The 21,702-nt window shown below is 32.5% G+C and overlaps 1 protein-coding gene across 2 annotated transcripts in view; it reads left to right on the top strand.

Moving 5' to 3' along the window:
- Positions 1-21,702, top strand: part of LOC145256183 (neo-calmodulin) — a 257,149-nt gene that overhangs the window by 15,977 nt on the left and 219,470 nt on the right. The window lies entirely within an intron of this gene.

Raw genomic sequence — 21,702 nt, 5'->3', positions numbered from 1 at the left:
TTTCTTATTTCTTGGTGTGTAGGAATATATCTTTTGAAAGAATATTTTTTCTTAAAAAGAACAGATTTTCGACCCTTTTTTAATGTTCCCTAATGTAATACAAATAATGGTGAGTTCTTACTGAGCGAAACACAATAGTTTCTATGTAGATTACTATAAGCATATTCCAATTCACTTAGTCAGATATGCACATGTATTAGGCACTGTAGAGGTAAATATTGCATCAGAAAAATGTCTGATCCATCGGGTAATACGGTAATATCAGGTTAATATGTTGGAATCAGGAAAAAGTTAGAATAAACTTCAATGAATGTCTTAAAAAAGAACATCCAACATTACATTTTCAGTGAATTATTTACCTTTTTCACGCACAAATTTTATCTCGTAGTCTCTTCAGTTATACGTGTAATAGTATTTATTCGGTTGGTAATAATGCTTTGTTAGTGTTCTGGCACGATATAAAATAACATTGTGGAGTGAGTGAGAGTAATAGACCGAAAATAATGACTCGTGAATAAATTGCAAGTTACTACGAAGTTGAACAAATACAATTAATCGTAATTCAATCCCCCTCCCCCCAAAATATTTTGCATGACTTAAATACGAAGGAATAAGTGTTATGGAGAAGCAAGCCTTTTTTAATACAAGTGTTCTACAATAAAAATATACGGAATCGACGTGCAGGGTACGAGTTCTCTCGTGATTACTAAATCATTTTTACTCATACGTTTGGGAAGGCATAAATGCACGTATACGTCCATAAGCTATGGATTAAAAATATTGTCGAACAGATTCTCAAATCTTGGTTTCGCGACAAGTATAGGAGAAAGAAAAACTCTTTAAGAAGATCAGACTTTTCTGCTTATCTCCTTATTGTGCTTCTAGTCATGCCTTAAGCAGTGCTGGTTCAGGAGAAGTGTGGTTGTTGACTGTGCAACACTTTCTTCAATATAGACTTCCGGCGGAGTTACCTTCACAAGGATAATCATTGTCTCTGTTGACTGGAATAGGGTATTTTTATACGTGTGTTTTTTTGTGTTTATACATTAGCTTTGATAGGGATAGAACTTAGTTGTATATATGGAAATATGAATGGTCATATTTAACTATTTAAATATGTGTATTTATATGAAATGGCGCAAATGCCAGTGTGTTTGAAAATGGCTATGCGTGTGTTAGGTAATATTTAAATATGATTATGTGCATATAACAGCGTAATGATGTGTATTCGCAAATTTACTTGAATATAATGTTTGTCCGTAAATCACGTCTGTGTACGAATATCGATACATAGCTGTTCATAACATCGTTTGAACATTAGGTTTCACATCTAATTGCTTGTGTACACGTTGATGTAGAGAAGATACAATATATTTTTTAGGTTGAACACACTGTACACATACGCACCAACTAGATCTATGTGTAAGCATGGTTCATGTGTGTATGTAGGTGTTATGATTTTTGTAACTACGTGCATGGGAGAGGATGATCTGGCACTTCCTGGAGAAATTTTACTTGATTTCAAGTTCGTTTATCTCACCATTTTGGGAAGACTCATCTTTTGTGCCACCGGCCTTCTCTGCTTTCCCATCGCAGCTTGCAAATGATTAAAATAGCCCTATCTAATGTGCGGTGAACAAGATAAGAAATACCCAGCTGCCTCAGTTTCTCAGTAATAAAAAGTGGTTGAGGTAGTTGCGTGCTTCCGATGCGTGGTCTAGGGCAAGAGAAAAGGACAGTGGTGCATTTATTCCTTCTTCAGTTTCCGTATAATTTTATATGAAACATTTTCCAAAAGTGAAAAAGAAATTAAAGTTGCTGCCAACCGCGTTTCTTTAATTCATTATAGTTTCACTGATGTCCAATGTGCACAGTTTTAAATTCCTTCTGTGGGTGTAATTTGCGTGTATATGTATACGGAGGAGTAATATTAAACTATTCAATACAAGAAAAAGAAATGTGTACGTAATGAGGACAAAATCCAGTTGATTTATATATATATATATATATATATATATATATATATATATATATAGTAAGTTTTACTTGTTTAATAATATGTACATACTGAGCTAATATGTATGTGCGTGTTCCATAATATCTTTCGAGGTCAAACTACTTTATAAAATGTTAGGTTCATTAAATCCCATGAACCTCGGGGAACGACTGATTATGTTGTTTTTACTTTATATCAAATTAAACTTGTATTATTCAGCAAAGTATAACGTTTCCACCGGGTTAATTTTCTTGATGACATATTTTTCAACGATTCTTTGAAGCGGGACTACATGATGATTTACGTATGTGAGTGAATCTGGTGGAATAAAACTGACTGGATTCGAACATGGGATGCTCAGGTCATCAGTTCATGCCGTTATCCACACCAGTATTGCAATCTCCCTTTATATTAAAAATTTTGTATAAGCTATAGTTACCTATTTACTTATATTTCAGGTTTTCACTTTAATCGCCATTAAAAAATGATCCCCCATCTAAAGAAATGTGAATATAAATGACAATTTAATATATAATATATTGATTAAAGTAATTTTTAAAGAACTATTATTGCCACGCGAATTAAATGCATCGGCCGATATCATAACGGAAATACTTAAAGGCCAATATAAGAACACACAGCAAGTTAATGTATTGAAATAGAGTGATGCAGTATTTTTATCAAGTAGATTTCAAAGAAAAGCATTGCGTTTCTCCACCGATAAAACACTAGTAACGCTGTTGTGATAACAACGGAATGAAACTGACCAATGACTGCAACAACGGAATGGAACTGACCAATGACTGCAACAACGGAATGGAACTGACCAATGACTGCAACAACGGAATGAAACTGACCAATGACTGCAACAACGGAATGGAACTGACCAATGACTGCAACAACGGAATGGAACTGACCAATGACTGCAACAACGGAATGGAACTGACCAATGACTGCAACAAACGAAATGGAACTGACCAATGACTGCAACAACGGAATGGAACTGACCAATGACTGCAACAACGGAATGGAACTGACCAATGACTGCAACAACGGAATGGAACTGACTAATGACTGCAACAACGGAATGGAACTGACCAATGACTGCAACAACGGAATGGAACTGACCAATGACTGCAACAACGGAATGGAACTGACCAATGACTGCAACAAACGAAATGGAACTGACCAATGACTGCAACAAACGAAATGGAACTGACCAATCGCAGCATAAAAATGTCGATCATTTCAAGCAAAAAGTGATAACGAGTTTTACATTTTTAGTAGTGTTACATGTTTTACGCTAACGGAATGTACATTCGGGGAGGGGGGTTTAGTTACGTGTTGTGAATATATGCAGAGGTAAATGTAAAGTTTACTAGTATTTCATTTTCTGTTTATGAGTTGTTATTATGTTTGTATTTGTTGTTTTTTTGTATTTTAACGATTGCCTCTTGTAAAGAGTGCTGACATATTTTAAAACTTCTGAGCGTTCCTGTAAGTATTAAAAGGTAGATTCCTAAATAATCGAATTGTCAGCCTTCAGCCAATGAGAAGAGGTGGAATTTAACCACAAATAATTTTTTTATTTTTTTATCGGGAAATGGAAGAATTATGTTATGTCTATGAGTTTATGATCCAGTTACGAAAGATGCAAGCACAATATCTGTAGAATGTGTATATTTCCTCCCAGTCTTATCTGGGGCGGTAGGAGGACTTCATATTAAGGGGGAAAATAAGCACTACTTCCTCTAAATATGCTGCGGTTGTGATGGTGATGCTTCTAGAATTAAATTTAGGTGTTTATTATGACGACTAAATGTGACAAAAATATCGTTCTAAAGTTCCATAAGATTGTGGCTTATAGTCTAGAAATAAGAGAGATTTGTATGTAACATCTGCTTGTGTAAACCTATGTTATTTGGTTTAGAGGGGAATTTCTGCAATCAACATATATGGAGATTTATATGTTTATATGCATATATATGTATAAATATGTATGCATATTCATATGTACGTATATATCTATATATGTATGCATACACATATCTATGTATACATACACGGCTTAATCATAATATATATTGTTACAGGCGGGAGACTAACTTGGACGTGTGTGCATCTTATCTTGCAACTGGCAAAACGTCATTTCATAGGTTTATTAAAATATAACGCTTACTCTACTCACATAATTTCACTAAAAGAAAGTATATCTATATGACATATGAAAGTCGTCTTCCTTTTTTTAAATTTCAGACATAATTCCATGATGGTAGCATAAATAACAGATTCAAGCATACTGTACATTAATAACACGTTAGAAAATTGCAGCGCGAGGACAAAAAGAATAGCAAACACATAAGTATGTACAAGAGAATTAAAGAATTGAAGAGAGTTTATGGATGATTTTTACGATATTAAGAAAAACACAGCAAAACTTTGGAAAGACAAACACGATAAGTCAAAATAGTTGAAATATTTTTAACGCTTTTTAGTTAGTAGACGTGCTCTTTTATATTTTTTCACACATATGATTTATCATGGAGGATCAGTACTGATGATGGCATAGAGGTCACTCAAGAATAAAGGTTAAGTTTTAATAGATGGAGACACAAGATCAATCATTTAGTAGGGCTAGATTATTTAAATGAGCGACTAGGAATTTGTCTTCAGTAGACATGAAGCAAACAAACACTCATGGAATTTTCTTTAGTTTTGTGCACAGGTGGAGAGTGCGAAGAGTTGTTGGCGGTTGTTTTAGCTTGGCAAGTATTTGTGTAGAACATTTAACAGTGAGAGGCCATAGATTTGAGCTCAGTAAAATATCTTGCATAAAGGTATCGATAGAGCAGAGAAAGACCCACAGCGTCTTTTTTGTGAAAAGGATAGCATAAGGAGATTAAAAAGTCATATCCAACTAAATTTCGAAGTTCTGTGCCCTATCAAGTCAGCATTTTTATGCTCCACTTCTGGGACAAAACTGTAAAATTATTTTTAAAGCACCTGCGTTCTCACATCGTGAAATTTGTCGGTTTCTCTTGTTCAATGTTTTAAAATCTGAAATCTAATGGAATCCATTCCGTTTCGAAACAGCCTCTTTTCACAGATGAGACGTTGCTTGTCCTTACACTTCAATTATTTCTCTGTGATATATATTCTCTACATGGGAACGAAAACTTTCATTTCTTCCTTTTTCTAGCTACAGTTAGGCGAAAGTTCCACAAATTGATCTTCTTTGCAAAGGTTTCCTGTTTATGAGACACTTTACCACGGGTTCGCTTCCTTGAAGATAACAACTTGGTCGTCTTCGAATCCAATATCAACAGTTTGCTACAATGAACCGTACCTAAAATTATTCGAACTTCTTCTAGACAATCATTTCGTCTCATTGATATTTATCCTTGAACGATTGTTGGCCTTCGTAAATGGTGCCAACTTATTTATTTAAAAAATAATTTAACATAGCAATAATTACTTATGAAACAAGTCCTCCCATGTTTACAAAGGATATTTCAGCACGTGACATCTTCATGTGAGAATTTATATTTTCGATGTTGGGGCAGAATTCCCTTATCGTCTGTTCCAGTACTGCAAGCATGTGATAGTCTTGGTGTCTAAGAGGAGATCGAATTGGATTTTTAAAAACTTTTTGTTCCCCCTTTTAAAGCGTAAATAGCTACTGTGATATAATACAGGTTTACAAGGTCGCGCACCGAGTGAGGAGTTCAGCAGTAATATGCATTTAACTTTCTGTGTGTGGGTAAGGTCGGGGAAACAGGAGCCATAGAGTTTCAAAAGAAAAGGTCTGTTATTAGAGTAGACATTAGAGTTAAACATCTACAGTGAAAAAGGAAAATTTTGGCCAATTGTATGGTGGTTCGGGTATTTTCGTTATTGCAGTATTAATACAGTAAATGCATAATGCTACCTGATTGGTTTTGTAAAAACAAGCACATTAGTGCAATTCTGTGGCGATTCAACAATGGTTGAAGATTGCGGTCCGTGACCTGTAAAGCTAGAAATTCTTTTTTTGTTTTGAATTTTGTCCAAATAAGAAGCCAGTTACTGGTGCACCAGAACAGCTGTGGTGACAATACTCCACAAACGGTGACGTTATATAGATATAGGATAGTGATGTGAAGGAATGTTTTTAATAAATTTGTTGCTGCTGTTAATATATATTTTATTTATTAGACACAATCTAAAATCTCTCTGTCTTCTTTACTAATTTGGTATTGTTTATAACGATGTTTCACTAAAGTTTGGTTCATTAAAATACTGTATTCGCAAAATGTATTGAAATTTTGTTACAATTAAAATGGTGTCGCCGAAATCATCAAGCGTACATTTTGAAAAATATATTTTAACATTCAAATTAAATTAACACTTTTATTAACTTTTTTAAATATCTATAACATTATTCATCATTTTGGGTCCATTATACATTCTAGCTTCTCTTCGCCTTGTTTACATGTGAATCTGATGGAATCATCATAAAATACATGTTTGTTAGCTTATAATTTACAATTATTTAATATCAACTAAATTGTGGCGGTGTGATGTAATATCCGGTAATATGATGTCACATCTGTCTAAACATCTAATGCTTTAATAAAATATATGTCTGCATGGGACTTTATACAATTAATATATCAGCGTGATAGATAGATAAATAGATATACTCAAGATTATCTAGATAGTTTGCTTTCTATGTAGGTGGTCACATGCTGTATTAAATAACATACATGCATATATGCATAAGCATAGATATAGATATATAGATTTGTACATGCTGATATACACAGACACTTTTATGAGCAGAATTAGACAGATAGGTATGTAAATATAGATAGGTATAATTAACTTGGTGATACATAGCAGTGCGATGGAATTATACATCTACACATACATAAACATACACACATACGTACATATAGACATATAAATAAAACATACATACATGAATGCATACATAGATTCACATATGCTTGTAATTATTAAAGCTGTGTATCGTATTTGTATGCACGTTTATAATAGTTCTGTTTGCTTTTCATTATATTCATTGCTCACTTCGAGTCCCCCTCCACTTATTTTCACCCCTTCAAAACGAACTCTCGGCCAAATCGCCGCAGTTACCCAGGCTCCATTTCTACTCCTTCTCTTCTTTACCCTTCTCCTTTACCCCCACTTTCCATGGCTTTGTTCCGAATGCGGCTTTGGCTCCTAGCCGAACTCGACCACCGTCATGGAAAGAAAGAAATAAAATTTTAAAAGGAATGTGTTTTATGTAGAATGAATGCGGTATTATGGTGACTGCAAGTACGAAAGCAATGAATAAATGCTGGAAAGTATTTTCAATTTGCATGGGTCAATAATACGTTTTGTTACGAATAAGTTAGTGAATGACCAACAGTCACCCATGTAATGGTCCTGCACCTAATTGTATCAGCTTGCAATAAAAAAAAAACACATTCGTCATAGTCAGCGTTATGGTCAACCATACGACGCCTACACAAACTTACATTTCGAAATACTTCACACACACACAGGCATACAGATATACAAACGCACACAAACACAAACACTCACACATACACACACACGCCCAAGAGGTCAGTGTAGATTTCTATGAAATATTTTAATTTAGTCGTGCATTTAGATGGGTTGAGTGCAGTGGGGTCCTGAATCCCCAGGCATTCAAATTCGGGAGGAGATCATCAAATCATATCGAAACAACATTTTTTTATAATATTTCTAAATATCGAGAAGCTATATTTGAGTATTAAGGGCAAAATATTGTGTCCTAGCACCACAGGTCACCAGACCTTTGAACGTTACTGGTTTTGAGGGCTGAAGATTGCCAGTAAAAATCAAGTAATGGAAAAATGAAGTAAGAAAGATCATATCATGTTAAATTTGTACTGGGGAGGTGGGTAATTATATGAACACGTTTATAATGTAGAAAACAATATACAATTTCAACGATTTTAATGTGATTTGTAGGTGCATAATCACCTAATCAATGCAAGTTAATTTGCAAATGGGGATATTTATGTAGTTAGGTAAATGTGGTATTATGGTGGTTCGATGATTTCGATATGATAGACGAATGTAGACGTCTGCAACAAACATTGTTCTATATGAATGGGTTGTATTGTCTTGAGTAAATACTGGTAGATATGGAGATATTTACTGGGCGCTTATATTTGATACTGTACGTCATTTTTCTGTCCTCAGTTAGTTTTTAGTTCTGTTAAAGTACCCATATTCAAGGAGTTTGTTTTTACCTGCATAAAAAATCGATTTTGTGCTTAACTCTACCCTTGTGGGGAGGTTAGTAAATATGGACAGAGAAGACTGCAACCTTCTAAACTCTTAAGGTTTATGATTTAAATTTATGTTTTTAATTTATGTAATAAATAATATCAAATGATCAATGAAATCCCTACAACTACTACCACTACATCAAATGTGTGTGATTCATTGAATGAATATTGCCTCTAAAATCAGGTATACCGAGTTATAATCTCATCAGATCTACTATTACACACAACAGGAAAAGTAGGAGAGGTATGAATCTGGTTTCTGGGCTTTAGATAAACTAGCAACATATATTTTTTTAATCAACCAAATAAGGCATACTGCCAATCAAGCGTAAGGGGATACTTTGATACTTTGATTAGATTCATATAAAACCTTATTATAAACTGGGCAGTAAGATTGTTTGTGTTTACATTAGACTTGAACTTTTGTCTGTATGTTTTTCGAGGAAAAAAGGAAACGTAAATTGTTGTAGCTAAAAGAGCTATCAATGCAAAACTTCCGACGTCTATTCACCTCTACAGTGAAGAGATAGAGATTTTGCTAGTAAGATATAGCGAAGATGTTATGTTAGGGAAGAGGGGAACTGTGTAATTATTTTAGTGGACCAATTTCTTAGAAGTTCTTGTAAAACAAGCACGGGATGCAACGGTGAGGGGACAGAAACTAAAGCTTGGCAGATGAATGCTAAATATTTTATAGACACCAAAGCAACTACTACTACTACTACTACTACTAGGAATGCTCGTAAATTATCCTGTTGAGTCTAATTTAGTGCACGTAAAAGGTGGTGGCGCTTCTGATTGTGGTGGCGATGGTGTAAATGGTTTTAGGGTGCATTCCCCTCAAAGGCATCAGATTCAATAGTTTTCAACTGCGTTTGTTTAAGCGGATCAATGATTCTTTTCTTTTCTCTATTCAGTTTCCTGTTTAGAATTATCAGCAACATTATTAGCAGCAGCAATACTTGTGGTAGTAGTTATGGTGCAGGTTTGAGGGGGCCTCGTTGAGAAACCAAAAGGAGCGCATTGTTGCGTGGGCGTAACACAGGACGACGCAAATTGTAAGTTCTACAGGTGCGTTGTAATTAAATGGCTATGTACTCGGGTCATTATCATCATCATTATTATTATTACTATTATTACTTATGCATGGAGCTGTTGAAAGAAGTGGAAAGAGTCAGCTAAAAAGACAGATTAATAGACACGTGCATGCCAAACCGATTGATTTCGATAGATTGGATATTAAATAGATGAATATATATATATATATATATATATATATAAACAACTTGTATATAGCTGCATACGTTAATAAGAAAATATATGCTTTTTATTTTGCGTTAGTGCAGACATAGGTTTGCCTACAAGAGATGCTGACACATCTAATTATCTCTCTATCTGTCTATCTATCTATCTATCGATCTGTCCATCTTCATATATATATATATATATATATATATATATATATATATATATATATATACACTTTAGTAAAAGGCGATAAAGATAAGACATATTTGAATGCATATATAATAAAAGGAAAACTTGAATGCGTACTGATGAGAACTAGAATGCATAATTCATGATATCCTATAGCGTTTTTTTTTTTCAGGCCAACCGGCCATGAGGATACTTTCTCTACAATAAACTCTAAATGTGCAAAATCAGATAGTATTCGAGTTCCAAATTAGATCTCCTCTATATGACCAACCAACAATGGCTTTTTTGAGGAATAAGGTACTTCTCTAAGTAATATTACCTAAAGTAATAACATGAAGCTAGATACGCCACTACAGTAGATGAATTCTTGTTAAATTATCCATTAAAGTCAAGATACCACAAGAACTGTATGCTATAACATATTTAAATTTTCAATTGGCAAGAGGAAAATTATGGTTTCAACTTCTTTACAAACTCAATGTTTTTAGAGGGAGATGAGAATGAAATATTCGAATATCTATGTAGCTCATATAGAAATAAAGATTTAGCCCAATGAAAAAGAAACTTGATTTCTGAGTACTTCGACTGAAGTAAAATAAAACACAGAGAAAAATAAAGTAAGAAGATAAAAATAATTCTTACTCATCTCTGAAACGATCATATGCAGACCATTATTGACTCAGAATCTTTGGATCTATAATAAATTAGGATGTATATCTATTTATTCATTTATCACTATACGTTCATCCTCCTCTTTTATTGATGTGCATACAAGTATATACATATAAGTGTATATATATATATATATATATATAAGTATATATATGTATATATATATGTATGTATATGTGTGTATACACGGAGACATACAGACATACGTATATACATATATATATATATATATATATATATATATATATATATATATTCATAATAAAGACATAAAAAATAAAAACCATTGAATTTGACGAGGTTGGTGATAGTGCTAAAAAAAGAGCAGAAGATTATTTTAATCAATTTATGTAATCAAAATTAGCACATTTTATTGTAGCGACATATGGTAATTTTGTTTAAGTTAAATATATATATGTGTATGTGTGTGTAGATATATAGATAGATAGATAGATAGATAGATGTGTGTATGTATTATCCAAACACTACCGTGTTTAAATACATGGTCAAGTGTTAGTTTTACTCATTTAGAACTGCTGTAAAATTTAAAACAATTTTTGCAGTTCATAGATTACCTTCTCAGCTATATTTTGAAAATAAAATCAATTTTCGTTCAGTAAAACAGAAGTTATAATAAAATTACTGTGTTCAGATGTTCTCTGAATTTGTAAGGAATGGAGCAACGTTTTTTTTCTGATTGGCTGTTGGTTATCATCGCAACCAAATTTGTTATGCTACCTCAAATCGGATGGGAGCTGCGAAGATGATGATGAAACAAGGTATAAAAAACACTGTCGCTAACAATTCACTGCTTTCCTGATCTGTCGCTCGGCTGTATCGCTGTGCTCAAACGCTAACGGACCTTTTGCCTTTTCTCGCCAACAAAAAAATAATTGCTGACGCCATAATCCAGAGAGAGAGAGAGAGAGAGAGAGAGAAAGAGAGAGAGAAAGAGAGAGAGTGAAACAGAGAGAAAATATAATTTAAAGCAAAGCCTGGAAAAATCATAGATTATATAGAAAATTGGAGTATGCAAAGTAATATGGTTAAGATTAAACATATAATGGTTAAAGGACTAGTTGTTAAAGCTAGAATAGAAAAAAACAGGATATTCTAGTAAAAATAGATGTTATTAAATTAAAATATTGCAGTATTAATTAAGAATTAATTATATGCTGTTAAATCGAAATCTTTATACTGCAATATATTAAGTTAGAAATTTATTATATTTTTTTACTACGATATATTGTCTTTTTTCCAATTTTAACAACTAGTCCTTTTACTTTTCTATGTTTTATCTTAAGGACATTACTTTTCATGCTCGCATTTTCTATGAAATATATATATATATATATATATATATATATATATATATATATATATATATATATATCCTCCCTACTCTCCTGACGTTGCACCCTCTGACGTTCACCTCTTCCCAGCCATGAAGTTGCTTTTGAAAGGAAAGAGTTTCCCAGATGATGCAGCCTTGATTTCTGAAGTCACGTCGTGGTTGGAGGACCAACCTGGGATGTTCTACAAAAACTGCTCCAGAGTTGCATCAAACGATGGAAGAAATGTATAACTCTGGGTGGTTCCTATATAGAGAAAGATTAATAACTGTGCCAAGTTTCGTTGGTCTACTTCTATGGGAAGTGGGTCAGGAGCATTACTTATTGCACGCCCCTTGTATATATATATATATATATATATATATATATATATATATATATATATATATATATAAAGTCGCATTTGAAATACACTATCTGTTACCTTATATTAGCCGTGCATCTTCTGTCACTAAATGAAGTAAATGAAGCATAAATGCTTGTATAAAATATTTTCTGCAGCTGAGAGTGTTCTATTCTTTTAAAAAGGAGCAAACATCATCGCCAATAGTGAATGGTAATCTCACTGTTTTGAGCGTTTATGTATTCAAAAAAGGTCAATATTTATTCAACTATTGAACAAGATTCTTTGAACCAGGAACTTGCAAGTTGCAAACAATTTAATTTAAGAAAAAAATATTAAAATGTTCCAAAGTAGTTTTATTTCTGTGTGGTATAAAATACTGCCTTTTCTCTCTTCTCACTTTCTCTCTCGCTGTCTCTATTTTTTTCATTAGGTGTGGGTTAAATAGTATTAATACTGTTATGATATTTCCTCTTCTTTATAATCTATTCTAATTATCTATTTCATGGTTAGTTTGATTGAACTATTGTTTATATATATATATATATATATATATATATATATATATATATATATATAGTTAGTTGGTTAGTAATGAAAATATACATGGTATTATATATATTGCCATATATATTTTTGTCACTTACCTCCTAGCTCTACCTACGTATTGAGCACAGTTGAAGTAAATGCTGAAGATTTATGCATAAAATTATATGTTCGTATATTAATTTATGTGATTAATTGAAGTAATCATATATATATATATATATATATATATATATATATATATATATATATATATATTCAAAGGTAAGTTTAGTAAGCTAATTCAACGCTTTTTATAATAAACAAACATTTATTTGTAAGGATAGACAGTTTTTTTTGTATTTTTTTCATATTTTCCACCTTCTTGGCATGATGCCACTAATAAAAACAAGACCTGTGTAGTATTAATCAATGGCGATTTTTAACTGTCCAGGCCAGGAAATACACGTAATATGAAGATATGTTTTTTCCGTGATAAAAGCGTTGTTTATGTGTAAAATCAAAACAAATAGTTATATTACATTCCACGCGCGACCTCTCGTATCTCCTGACTTTGACATTAAAATTCGTTGGTGATTCACACCGCACGGGTCTTGTTTTCTTTAGTTGCATCATGCCACGAGGGGGAAAAAGATTAAAAGAAAACTGTGTTTATCCTGACGAAGACGTGATGACGTCGAAAATTCGATTCTTTAACAAATATAGATTTGTTTAATTTTTTAGAAATCTGCGTTTAATTGGCTTACTAAACTTTCATTTTGAATTTATATTTTAACAATGCTTTCATCACGAAAAAAGCAAATTTTCATATATATATATATACATATATATATATATATATATATATATATATATATATATATATATATTGAATGTCGCAATTCACAAGAGCCATGAAAGCCAATAAACTGGAAGTCCAAGACTCGAGTTTCGCCCCCATTCAGGATCATTAGTTCGACATATCCGAACTTCGGATTCGAAACCCGAATATGCAAAATACTCTCATTTGGACGTAGGGTTTCCATCCTTGCTTGAGTCAGTTGCTTGTCTAGCCGCACTGATGAGCTGTGACATGTGGATGACTATATATATATATATATATATATATATATATATATATAATATATAGTAATAATAATATTAATACTAATATTAATCATAATATTATTAATAATAATAGTAGTAGTAATAGTAGTAGTAGTAGTAAAATCTACAGAAATAAAAGAGGAGATTGGTTAAGTGTACCCAAATAAAAACAAGGAAACATTTAGAAATAAACCTATGCAGTAAATATTGAAGCAATAAACGTCAATTAGACGAAACGCACAAATGGGAAACAAAGTGCTGCAAACAAAGACCACAAAACTGTTTGGGACATATCAAAATGTATAAACTTATCCAAACCAGGAGACCTTATATAACAAGAAGAAAATAACCTGGCGAATTGTAGCTTTTAGAGTCTGAGCACCACAGAGCGTATATCTAAGAGACAAAAACATATGCGACACTTAATAAAGTAGTAAAAGGAACAGAGAAACATATCGAAAATCAACATAATATCAATATTGTAAGAGCAATATAAACAGCCCCAAAGAACTTGGAAAAAGACTGGAAGAAATCGGAAAGATTGGGACAGTAATGTTGAAAACAGCTGAAATCCTAAGGAAAAAAAATCGAATTTGAAAACTAAATCATCTTATTTACAAACGATAACCGGTCACGTGGAAACTACAACAGAATTAAAACAAAACACCGATAAAAAGGAACATCACATGAAACTAAGACTAAGCCTCCCCCTAAATTAAAAAATATATATATAATATCTTTAAAAAAATTGTGGCGAGAATTCAATAGCAAGCGGCTGTTACAATAATAAAAAGACATTTGCAAAGGTTATCGAAAGAGGTGGAGAATACTGGAAATCCGGAGAGACTTGTTGTCACCCAGATTCCAGGGAAAACCACCGGTTGTTGTCAGTGAGCAATCTCTAATCATGGTTTGTGTAGAAATTTCTAATAGAACCAATAATAACAGAGATACAAGTAAAGAAAGCCAGACTGAAAATTCTTGATACTTTCTTTTTTAATATAAAGATTGTGTTCGCTCGATTATTCTTTACATTAATTAAAATGCTGCGAAATGAGCAGCATACGCGTTAGAACCAAAATGTTTACTGGATTTGACAAATAGCCAAAACGTGTGTCTGTGAGAGAGAGAGAGAGACAGACAGACAGACAGACAGACAGACAGACACAGAGACACAGGGAGTTTAGGTGAGAGTCAGATACATACTTGAACATACTTGCACTTTTAAATAAAATGGTTGTTATTCAAATACCCGTCCGACAACATGTATAAGCAATAAACACCTCATCTAATTTTGATGTTTTCTTCTTTTATTTGTGGGTGCATAGATGCTTCAGTGACACTCTCTACATAGTAAAATCAACCAAAAAAATAAATTATGTTGCTTAGAATATGCATCCTATCATTTTAAGCAAGTTCAATAGTTTGGGACGTTACCAGATGTTATTGTTGACACTCGTCAATTTCGTTTTAACTATACGTAGCTTCATACAACTCACAATAGGTGCGTGTAATTTAACGATGAACAGTGATAGGGTCCATGGTTTTGAAAACTGCTTTATCATAATTTTTTATAAGTTTCTGGGGTTTTTTTTGTTAATTGTATTTGAAAGATTACTACTTATTTATGTTATAAACAAAAAAATGTATTCATGGCAACTCTGAACACTTGAAGATTTAGCTAAATTTGTAAGTTGAACAAGTTAATTGTAAAACTATTAGTTTTCCGTAAGTATAAATTACTGACAATCGATTTCATTAAAAAAAAACAAGCAATTTCACTGATTTCGATAATAAAAAAGTATTGGAAACGTGGAACAGTCGTTGATGTTCATTCAATTTTCAATCGCGGGCAACGTCAGGTCTCTATGCTAGTATATATATATATATCTATATATATATATATATATATATATATATATATATATATATATATATATATATAAGGTGTGTTTATGTATGTTTAATCAACATAAAATCATATTCAAAATAAACAGTGTTTTGTATTTCTTTAACACGAACGTATCTGAATATTTTATATCAAATATCAAATAATTCCATGCCTAATTTAATATAGAGCTTATGTATACGGGAACAAAGAAAACCATTATCAATTCAGATATATGACATAGTTAAATGCTAACCAAGTCTTCTGACATGCATCTATATGCTTCTGAGTATATCGTCCAAGAATGTAAAATTTACTTTTTCATTAAATCAAACAATCTGGCCGACAGTCGCCATTTAAGCCGTAGAAGAGCGGAATTGTTGTAAGAAAGTTTATTATCATACGTTGCATTTTGTGAAACCTTACATTTTAAAATATCATATAGTAGAAAAAGGTGTTGCCAACTTCAACATTTTGCAGATGCGAACCTGGATAATTTTCCAAATTCTAAACCATTCTACTAATGTGCAGAATCTGCTAGTATTTTTAAGTTTCTCTGACCACGCCGATGAATTCTCTTACAGAACCGCACTTCTATTATCGATTTTGTCTCGCAGCTTACGGAAATATAACGAATAATTAAAACAATGACGGTGTCATTTTTAAGATCTATAATGCACCTGCGAATGTTTGAGTGTGTGCTTGATGCATCGGCATTTTCTTCTCCTTGAAATGCGCATACCTATAAACGGTGGTTACGTGATGAAGAGTATATAGCTAGGAACTGGGCAATTGTTAAAGAGTCCTTATGTGGAAGAGGTTCAGAAGAAATGGCGAAATAATTAGATAAGAGTTGGTATTATTTCATGGTTTCCTTCACTTAGACTAGATGGATAACAGAGACTTGCAAATCGATTCTTCTTTAATCTATATGCTGAATGGTATGTCGAACGCACACACTCTAAGGTGTACGGCATTCTGTCAGTGCCTTCTGTAATCGATCCGTTTTGCTGACAGATCTTTGAGTGTCCTCAGCAGTTTTCCGACAGTTTGTCACCTGTATTTTTTAACAGCATGTGCCTCGCTAACTGTTTCGAATGGACAAATCTTATAATGAGTTTATAATTAAATAAAAAAGCATCATCTCTAAATGTGTGAGTTTACCAAATGCACCTTACGAACATTCACTTTTATTTTTGATTTACTTTGATGTTACTACTCTTTGGTTTTATGATTTTATTGATCCATAATCGATTCTAACATCGCACTTTCATCTACCAACCCTCTTTATTTGCTGGTATTTCATTTAAAACAGGGTACAGTGAAACTTGGTTGTAAACTGCTACTATTTCAAACCCAAATTTACAGGGATACTATATAGGGAGTTGGGAAGCGAGATATGTGTTCATAATATGATTGAACTTATGTCTGTCAGTACGGTAGGGGAAACAGCAAATCGAGAGGAAAACACTTTTAGAACACGGACTGTTACATTTAAGCGATGGGACAGAGGTGGAGCTCGTTTTCGACGCCTTCCTATGAGCGAGAGACTAGTGGCAGATGCATCATCCCAGATGTGGCTACAATATTCCAGGCATGAGCACGAATAGTAGATTTGTAGAGGTAGAGTATGCTTTCAGGTGTGAGTAACTTTCTAGTAGAGAGAGGACACCTTTTTCGAGGCATTACCTTAATAGATTTGTTATAATTCATGTTTCCTGTCAATACTAAGCTGAAGAGTTTGAACGAAGTACTTTCACGTAGTTTAATTAACAATAACGAATGGGTTGTTGAGAAGGTTTTTTGTAGTTATTATATTTATTTTATTATAGTTATAAATATAATAGTTATTTTGTAGTTATTATATTTATTTTTTTATAGTTATAAATATAATAGTTATTTTGTAGTTATTATATGTATTTTATTATAGTTATAAATATAATAGTTATTTTGTAGTTATTATATGTATTTATTATAGTTATAAATATAATAGTTATTTTGTAGTTATTATATTTATTTTATTATAGTTATAAATATAATAGTTATTTTGTAGTTATTATATTTATTTTATTATAGTTATAAATATTATAGTTATTTTGTAGTTATTATATTTGTTTTCAAGTTTTTCCTTATTCTTTCTTAGTGTCCTAACTTTCTTGCATGATCCCTTATTTTATTCACAATTCGGAGGTCACAAACTGATACTAGCGGCACTCTCTATCTCGTTCCTCTCTTTCTCCTGTTTTTCTCTCTCTCTTTCTCTCTCTCTCTCTCTCTCTCTCTCTCTATATATATATATATATATATATATATATCTTCATAGTTCCCATGTGATATGCTAGAACAAGGAACATGTTCTTTGTTTTATTTTTCTTGAAATATAAATAATTGTGCACAAGTCTTTCACACACACGCCTGAGTTGTCTTCTACACGGAACCAAAAGGAGTTACAAGGCTTTTCGTTTTCACTATTCTCTCTCGCTTCCGTGATGCGACTCTATGATTCCTATGTTACTCCTACCATCCTCATTCGCTTTTGCGTAATTCGAATTTCATATTAAAAGATTTTGTTATGAATAAATAAATCAGAACACGAAACAACTATTTCTAATAAGAATATTACGGAAAATATAACCCGTGTAACATTAGTGAAAAGTTGCTTGAAATAAGGCACTAATTGATAATTAATATGCGAATGTTAATTTATAAATATGGTTAAATGATAAATGTTTTTGTTTCAATCATAGAGATGCTTTCAATTTATTATGAGATATCGTAAAAACATAGTTTGGAGACGGGATATAAATTATGTCTTTGATGGGGGATGATATTTAGATCAACTTCTTGGAAATATGTTTTTTTTATATTATTAAAGTGTTTCTAAGAAAGCCAAACGATATAAGCCAAACGATATAAGTTTTTTTTTTAGTTAAGATATGTTCTAAAAGTAATGCGTCTTAATTTTAACTAAAAAGTTGAATAACCACGAACACGGGAACAATACCATTTGAACGAGCGACCTTTTTGATCCAGGATTTATTTTTTTATGAAGCAAGCTTTCGCTCAGATCGAGACTTGATCAAGCGATTTCTTTTTAATAATCCTTTTTATTTCATTGGAGATGTAAACATTTTTCTGGATAATGTTTCGTTCAAATGTTAAATGGACGGTTTTAAGATTTGAAAGTGCTGAAAGTGTAACATGCGGCTCTCATAAGAATGTTGTTAGAAATAGAGTGACACTTAAAATATCGTTATGAATGAATATTAAAGATTTTCTTGTTTTTATAGTTGTCACTCAATTCGCATTGCATATTAGGCTTTTCGCTTTTGATGTCCGAAGTTTTAGACGAAATATGTATGAACATATGACATGTTAAAATCAATTGGAAAAATTCGGGGATCGGGTTATCGCCCCAGAAAATATTTCATTCTTGGCGCAATCTTTTACCTATAGCTGAATATGTTTTAAGATGACGTACTATTGCCATAGTTGGCGAGGAGCTGCTTATGCTCTTTCATACCTTGCCAATGTACAAAATCGTCTTTGCAATTTAGTGGGTAAGGACCCTTCCGCCTTCCTACTTCCCCTTTAAAAAAAAAACGATGCGCGTCTATCTCTGCTCTATCGTTACTTTTATGACAGTTTGAGCCGTCCCCTTCATAATAATTCAACTCTACGCACCATAGCTGATTATCCCGATGTTGGTTCACCGTTTGCTTAACACTTATTAACCCTTATCCTAGATTGGATAGCTGGTCTTGATTAAAGTTAACCCTCAAAAGTACATAGAAATGAATATGTGTATACAAAGTAAACGCTAAATATATATATATATATATATATATATATATATATATATATATATATATATATACCGCTGCGTTATAGTTGAGCACCATTATAAAACGAAAATAAAATTTAAAGATTAGTTTTACCAAACTATGAACAAATCTACATCTACGAGGGCCATTCTAAAATAATGTTTCGTAATTTTTAACTAAAAATGTTGAACAACTATAAAGATGGAAACAGTACAATATGAACGAACGACCATTTTTGCTCCAGAGTTTATTTTTATACACAGTCAGCACTATTCTCAATGCACCTTTGCCAGGGATGAACGATAGGATTGATGCTTCGATTGTAAAAGTCATCATCTGTCGAGGCGGTCCATTTTTCGCAGCTACGATTACGGTGTTGTTGCACGTGTAAACAAGGTCTAAACAAGTGGAAGTATGAAGTTGCCAGAGCGAGGCTATAAGGTGAGTGAGAAAGCACCGTACAGCCGAACTTTGGCAGACATTCCGCGATCTTCAAACGTGTGTGTGACCTGACGCTCTCGTGTAACAAACGGAATGCTTCCGTTTTCTCTTGTTTTACACTGATAATTCGGGTCTTCAAGTTTGTCAAGGTTAAAATATAGCACTCAGAGTTGACAGTCAACCCGAGTTCCAAAAAATCTAGGAGTATGACGCCCTTCCTCTCCCAGAAGACGGTGCACATAACTTTACCTGAAGATCTCTGCGTATTGAACTGATTAGTACAGCGTCAACAAGTCCTGTTGATTTTATGAAATTATTTTTACATAATCACTTGAATTTAAGCTAAACGTAGAAAAGTCAAGCACCATGGTTCAATTGCGCTCTAAAAGAAACATTAATTTCGAGCGTGCCCCTTTCTGCTGTTGATTTTACACACCGGGCCGTCTGTTTGTGCGGTGATAAAACATCTCAAATGCACTTGTGATGTTAGGTTGTATAAAAGTGTTATCATTGATTTCTTTCTTTAATAACATTTTTCGATAATGGATTTTCGATACTTATCGGACACATTTCTATAAAAACCTACGTAAGAACACTCTCAGATTAATCAAGTACTTCGTAAGAAATTTAAAAACAATTCAACGAGCTGTTTCCGAGTATAAAGGGAACGAACTAACACGCACGCACATACAATTTCTTTAATATAATAGTAGAGATATATAAATATGCATATATAGAGAGAGATATAAATATGCATATATATATATATATATATTATAATATATTATATACACACACACACACACACATATATATATATATATATATATATATATATATATATATATATATATATATATATATATATATATAACACATACACAGACTGTGTCTGTGTATGTGTGTTAGAAAGTATTGTGGTTATAGATCATTGGTAACAGGCTTTTCTTTAGGTATATTGCACAAAAAATGTAACACTGCTTTCCAAAATTATCGTCTTTAATAATAAGCTGCATGAACTTTTCATACACAATCAAAAGTTATTTATATAGTCAATTAAAGTCATCTTCTTAAGAGGATTACACTTAATGTAAACATGGATGGATTCATTGGATATGGCCTGAGGCGAACTCATTCATGATAAGTGCGAAATCAACCTAAATATTTTATTGCTGGTAAGTTGTTTCGCCCATGGAACCTCATGAAATATTCTGTTATGGCCACACCCACAAATAACTGCAATTGTTTTCATATTATGTACTTTATGACATGTATTTTCACAAGTCTGGAGTAAAATTTGGACGAGAAAACAAATGATTTTTCATTTTTTTTTTCAATAGTAGCACTTATATAATATTTAATATGTGTGGGTCTCTCTCTCCCTTTCTCCTTCTCTCTCTTTCTCTCTCTCTCTCTCTCTCTCTCTCTCTCTCTCTCTATATATATATATATATATATATATATATATATATATATATATATATAGATTGTTGAGGTTCCATCCACTGGAATCATTGCCAGCCATTTTCTTGTTTTTGATAACGAAAAGATGGTTCGATAATAGTAGTGTCTTGTATAAATTACCTTTGCAATTAAAGTTCTCATGTGATTGTAAGAATATATGTAATTTTAATTGTGTTCAAGTATCATCATCATCATCATCATCATCATCATTACTTCACACAAGTCATCAAAGATCTGATTGGAAACCTGTGGTGTTCTCTGAAAGCTGAGTGACAACAAGTCTCCCCAGACGTTCAGCTCTCTCCACCTCCTTCCATAGCATTTGCA

This window comes from Euprymna scolopes, chromosome 32 (assembly GCF_053919585.1).
Source record: "Euprymna scolopes isolate OS-2025 chromosome 32, ASM5391958v1, whole genome shotgun sequence".
Classification (NCBI taxonomy): domain Eukaryota; kingdom Metazoa; phylum Mollusca; class Cephalopoda; order Sepiida; family Sepiolidae; genus Euprymna; species Euprymna scolopes.
The sequence above is the reverse complement of the archived record's forward strand: the minus strand, read 5'-3'. Positions and strand labels throughout refer to the sequence as shown.